The sequence below is a fragment of the Sciurus vulgaris genome, assembly GCF_902686455.1.
Source record: "Sciurus vulgaris genome assembly, chromosome: 11".
In the NCBI taxonomy this organism is placed as follows: Eukaryota; Metazoa; Chordata; class Mammalia; order Rodentia; family Sciuridae; genus Sciurus; species Sciurus vulgaris.
In genome coordinates, this window is record NC_136472.1 from 37,308,022 (window position 1) to 37,314,021 (window position 6,000).

Consider the following 6,000-nt stretch of genomic DNA (forward strand, 5'->3'; position numbering starts at 1 on the left):
AGGACTCTGCCCGGATGTGCAGCTGAGGCCCAGCATTTTAAGAAGACTGTCTCAATGGCTCGGTTTTTAGGGCTCACTTCACGTTTGTATCCCAATTCACTCAGTGTTTATCCAGTGGCTTGGGCTAGGTTTGATGGAGACCTTTGTCAATTAAAAAAAAAAAAAAAAGGAGTCAGTATAAAAAATTAGGAAACAGCTTCTCAGGTGAAGAATAAAATGAAAGATCGAATTATTAGAGGACAAAAAAACCTGCTGTTATTTTCCTGCAGTTAGGGCTTCTAGGAAACGGTAATTTCATATAAAAGAGAAAGAATGCTATTAATTTTTAAATATGCCTGATTCAGGAAAAGCTGTTTGTTTTCAGTGGAAAAAGAGTCAGAACTTTACAAATATAATATTATTCAGGTGCTAATAAATGACACATTGAAGTGAATTGGGATAAGTTCCAATTTACTGTAGTTATGTAAATAGAACCTTCAGTTCTTCAGCCTTTGATTTAAAAAGAATGTCTGATTCTATAATCTCAACTTAGAACTAAATTAACTGATTTCTCCCTCTGTTTCTTATTAAAGGAAATAACTTTATAAAAACGATCATTTTGGTATTGGATATACAATCTCTCTGGAAATCGCCACATGATCTTATAAAGAAGTGTATAGAAAAAACAGAACAAGGATCATATCATTTTTTTCTGAGGTTTTTCTGAGGTTACCAGAGTCTGATTTGGGTCCTTGATTCAGTCTTCCATCCAAATCTTCTAGCATTTAACCACAGTGAGCTGATGTCAAGCAAAGGAATCCCCCGAAGATACAACATCCACCCTTTTGTTCATCTTGAGGAAGTCACTCCTTAATATTGTGGTGTCTCGGTGGGACAAAGGGAAGAGGAATGAAGGATGCATAGCCGATGATCATTGCTATGATTAGGAGTAACTAGGGGGACAGATTAAAATGCTAGCAACCACTCTCGAAAATTGTTCCACACTATGTAAGAATCAAGCCATTGAAAATGAGACACTCTGATTCAAAACACTGTTTTATGGTGGGCGTAAAGAATTTGCGTTAACCCTGACATCAAGCCTCAAGTCATCTTGTACTAGAAATGCTGACGTAGGAAATGAGAGGCTGAGAACTCACAATTCATCTTTTCCCATTGTCTCCTCTCCTCCTTCATCTATACCCAGTGAATGGAACGAATCCACACTCTATTAGAATTAATCAGGCGATAAGCGTAACAATCGAATGTTTCAACCTTCTTGAGCTTTTTGCTTAATGAGATGGTTTCTGCCTGAAGAGATTATATTTAGACCAAGTTCTCAGTCTGAATTGAGATTTCTATGAAGTAACATCTCTCTTTTTTTTCATCAGCTTAGAGAGTGCGGTAAAAATAGAACATCCTTACTTTTCTCTTGCTAATGCATGTTAACAAGAAAAGAGTGAATGAACTCACCTTGTATCTTAAAGCTCCAAACACCCATGACATGGATGATTTCCTTTATTCCTGTTCAATGACCACAAGCAGACAAATGGGTACAGGTTGGCTCATCTCTAGATGTACTATGTAGTTGTGTCCAAAGCTTTGCCATCAGTCACCTGAGAGATGAGGGTGGTGGCAGCCAGGAAGCTGACATGGTCAATGAAGGTGGTAATAGGTGCCACATGTGCCAGGAACTGTGCTAAGTGCCTCATTTAGTTCCTTTAGGATCCCTGTAGACAGGGTCATTACTATATTCATGGATCCCCAGAGGATTAAATGACTTATTTAAGGTCATTCAAAATGGAAAGAGAAAATGAAGAACTCAGCTTGAATCTCATTGCTCCACACCAGGTTAAGCTGGTTGGTCCCAGGTTGTTCCAATTCTGAAAACCATATTATGACTTCTGTGTCCACCTGAGCATCCTGAATATGATGATCTGGTGGCACCACTGAAAATCTCCTACTACTTGTCACTCTGAACCCTCTTTCTCTTTCTAAATCCATTTCATTTTCAGCTTAATTTCAGGCATATCCAGATTCTCTCTTGCATGCTCTTGGCTTCAGAGCTAATGCTATCTGAGAATAATTCAGTCTTTCCTCTAAAACAGGAACACTGTACTATAATTTTCATTCATGTATTTCTTGCATCCTAAAATTATTTCAGATATCGTAAAATTAGCACACTTACATCAATTATCTTATGAAAGGGCTCTTACAGTTTCCTCTGTTCAAAAAAAGAGATGTCTAGTCTTGTAGTCCTAGGGACTGGGTCAAGGTTTTAAAGACAGATCCAGACACACAGTTTATAGATCCTCAATTATTTAGGAAGGCCAGAACATAGATCTTTGGTATGTCCAAATTATATGCTAGGTCCTGTGATATTTGCTTTACAGATGTAAGTTTCGAAGCCACAAGAATTGTTTCCATTTTACAGAGGAGGGAGTTTAGGATCAACAGCATTTGGTGATCCACTCAATGTCACTATTGTAGGATTTGGGATTCAATATCGAACTGCTCAGACTCCAAAGTCCAGGCTTGCTTTACCTGAACATCTGGCTTGGATGGAAACCAGGAAAAGACTAATTTGCTCCCTGGATGGTTCTGACTTTGCAAAGAACCACAAACATGGATGTCTTACCTAATGAGCTGATGGTGGGTGGTTTTCTCATTACTGCGTTCTGGAGAATGACTGTCATCTTAAAGAGCAAGGCAGATGAAACAGTAATTGCATCTAGAGGGAAAAGTCAAATTTGTATTTCTCAGACATTACAAATGACAGTCCCTTCTGAGCGGGTAACCCTGGGGTCACTTGGCTGTTAAGTTCTTTCTCCAGGTCATTTTCTTCTGATAAACTTTGAACATTGAAACATTTCTCCTCTGTTGTCATCATGAGGGGAATGGTCTTATTTAGCAGCCTTTTATGGGAAAGCAGTATAGGGTTTGTCCTTGCTATATTAGGAGTCCCTTACCTCCTTCCACTTTGGAACTTCAATAACAAATGTCAATCCATCTGAGGGAGAACCAAGGCAGGGTTTGGATTTGAAACAACGGAAGAAGAAAGAGCCTTGTCTCCTGTTGGCTTCAACCAAGCTCTCATAATAGCTGGAGAAGAACATTGAGAATTACAGAATTTAGAACTGGAACGTCAGAGGCCATTTAGTAACTTCTTCCATGGTAGAAATAAACCTTTTTCTGATCTCTGGTAAGTGTTCTGACCAAGTCTGTTTTTCTGCCAGAGCACCTCATGGTGGAGAGGTTCCTGCATGTTATGTGGGCCCACCTCTGCCAATTGACATTAGTATGACTATAGGCTGCACAGTGGAGGGGTTAAAAGCAAGGTTCTACAGGAAGATGGCCTGCACTTGAACCCTGGTCTTCTCGATTTGTCCCTTTCCAACTGTTCTCCATCCTGGTGTGCTCCCAGGGTGGGGGGGTTGCAAGGGCTGCCTGTGAATTGTTTCAATGGGCTTTCTGTCCTTTAGCTTCCCAGCTGGGTTTGACCAATAGGGAACCTGGAAGGACAAAGGACAGGAGGGGAGTGGGCTTGTGGTACTCACAGGTTCCCTTCCAGTGGGTTGCTTTGGCCATAAAGGTCTCAGTTCATGTCATGAGACTTCCCCTCTGGATCCCTGTAACCTTCCTTCAGGTTCAGCCTGGGTACCAGTGCTCACTGTTAAGAACTCAGGGATTCTGCACTATCCCTTAGGAATTCTCCACATCTTTCTCACGCTATTCTAAATGGTCACTTTATTAAATTCATCACAATTTACTTAATTTGAATAAACCATCTTTTCCCACCTGGGACCCTGACTGATAAAAACATTGCGTGACCTTGATTAAATTCCTTAATCTTCCTTGGACTCAGTTTTCTCCTCTGTAATTGGGGTAATAAGTTTGTTCTCTGTAGGTCACTTTAACAGTCGAACAGGGCTAAGTATATAAGGTCCATTGTACACATAATAAGCACTCAGTGAGTGTTATGGTAATACTACATCTACCACAAAGTTGCTTAAACACTACTTTATAGGTCATCATTTCTCTCCTCCTCCTCCTCCTCCTCCTCCTTTTTGGTACCGGAGATTGAACCCAGAAGTGCTTAACCACTGAGCCACATCTCCACCCCTTTTTATTTTTTATTTTTAGACAGGATCTTACGAAGTTCCTTAGGGTTTCACTAAGTTGCTGAGGTTAGCTTTGATCTTATGATCCTCTTGCCTCAGCCTCCTAAGCTGCTGGGATTAAAAACATATGCCACCACTTATAACTTGTAACTTGGATTGGGTCAACAATCAATAAGACAAAAAAGATAAAATTCCCTATGGTCAAAATTCATTTTTAAAACCCTATCAGATTATAGTATATTGATTTTTTTGGTATTCAGTTCTGTGGAGTAGTTCTTATTCAAGGTGGTGTTTGTGAACCCACAAGCTGGATTTAGGTAAATCTGCATGCAAATGTCAGATCATCTTACCTCTTCTGCTTTTGCTATTAAGTTTCTCTAGAGGAGTCTAAGAGGCTAGAAAGCTCAAAAGCATAGAGGCAGACTCTTTCTGTTCTCACATCCACTTTATTTCTGGCTGGGAGACTCAGTTTGTTGTGAAGACTGGAAGGAGAGAGTAGAGTCATACTTTAGGTAGGAAGGCAAGCGGCTAGCGGCTCAGTGGTAAATAAGTTGGGTGCCTGCTGCAGTGTCCATGTGTCCAAGGTGGCTCTTCACTGAGCACTCACGTCATGCCAGGCTATGACCTAAACATTTCCCACATTAGCCTGTTGAATCCTCATGACAACCATTGTTATCTTCTCCAGTTTCAAAATGAGGAAGCTAAGAATCTAAAATGCCCGGACTTTAATTCATGGCAGGGGGAGGTTTAAGGCAGGTCTGCCTGATGGAGAGCTGAGTCTTACCCAGCGGCTTACCCTCCATGTTTCATGGACACATAAGAAGAAAGCTCTGTGTATTTATAACTTCTCATATAAGTTGTCTAGAATAACACACAAGTGTTGGCCTGGGAAGATTTTAACAGCTTGTATGTGAGGACAAGAGGTTCAGCCTTATATTATATCTCTGTAAGTTTTCTCTTTGTCAACTTGCTCCACCTACTTCTTGGAGTCCTATTTTTTTCTGGACTCTTTTTCAACTTACTGAACCACTTCCAGTCTACCTGTTCCTGACTCGAGCTACATCATAGAATCGATCACCTGGGGATATTTTAAAAAAGACTCAAGCCAGAATCCCTTCAGACTGATGGCATAGAAATCTCTAGAAGGAGGCCTAAGCCTTGTTATATATCTAAAAACGCTCTCAGAATATTTCAATGGGCAGCCAGTTTTGGAAATCACTGTTTTAGTTTGTATAAAAATGAACTGGTATGACTGTTGGCAGGGACCCTCTGGGACCAAGAAAGAATTTCTTCTTAGCCAGTTATCTGTGGCATTGTCCATATGATTTAATCAACCTGATCTTCTAGGGCAGCTGAATGCAAATGTCTCTTCCAAGTAGAAGGTGATATCAGGGTTCCCAAACACTGCCATTTATAGAGAAGGTGGCAAGCTGAAATGTCTACTCCTATCTATATTTGAATTTTGTCAGGTCTCAAATATGGAAAATGAAATTGAGTGGGATTCAATGGGATGTTTTTAAAAATTGAAAGCAACTCCAGCCTCTTCCTTTTCTGTCCTTTTACTTACCCCATGTTTATGTGGCTGTGGTGAGGACAAATAAATGGCATTGCTCTGCCCTCGGACGCTGCAGATACTGAAGGATTACATGGAGTGGTTCACTCAGGTTCAATTTAAAGGGGATGCTGGCAACAGAGTACTGCTGCTGGGGTCATTAATATCTAGGCCTCCTGGGAGAGATTCTCATGGCTTTGTTCTCCAGCTGCCACCTCAGCAGAAAGGGAAGGAAAATCCCTAAATAGTGAAGGGAGAATGACAGTTTGGGCACGTGACAACTTCAGATACAAAGTCACACATCTATAGGATTTGCGGGAAGGCAATGTCAAGTATAATAACCAAGGTGCA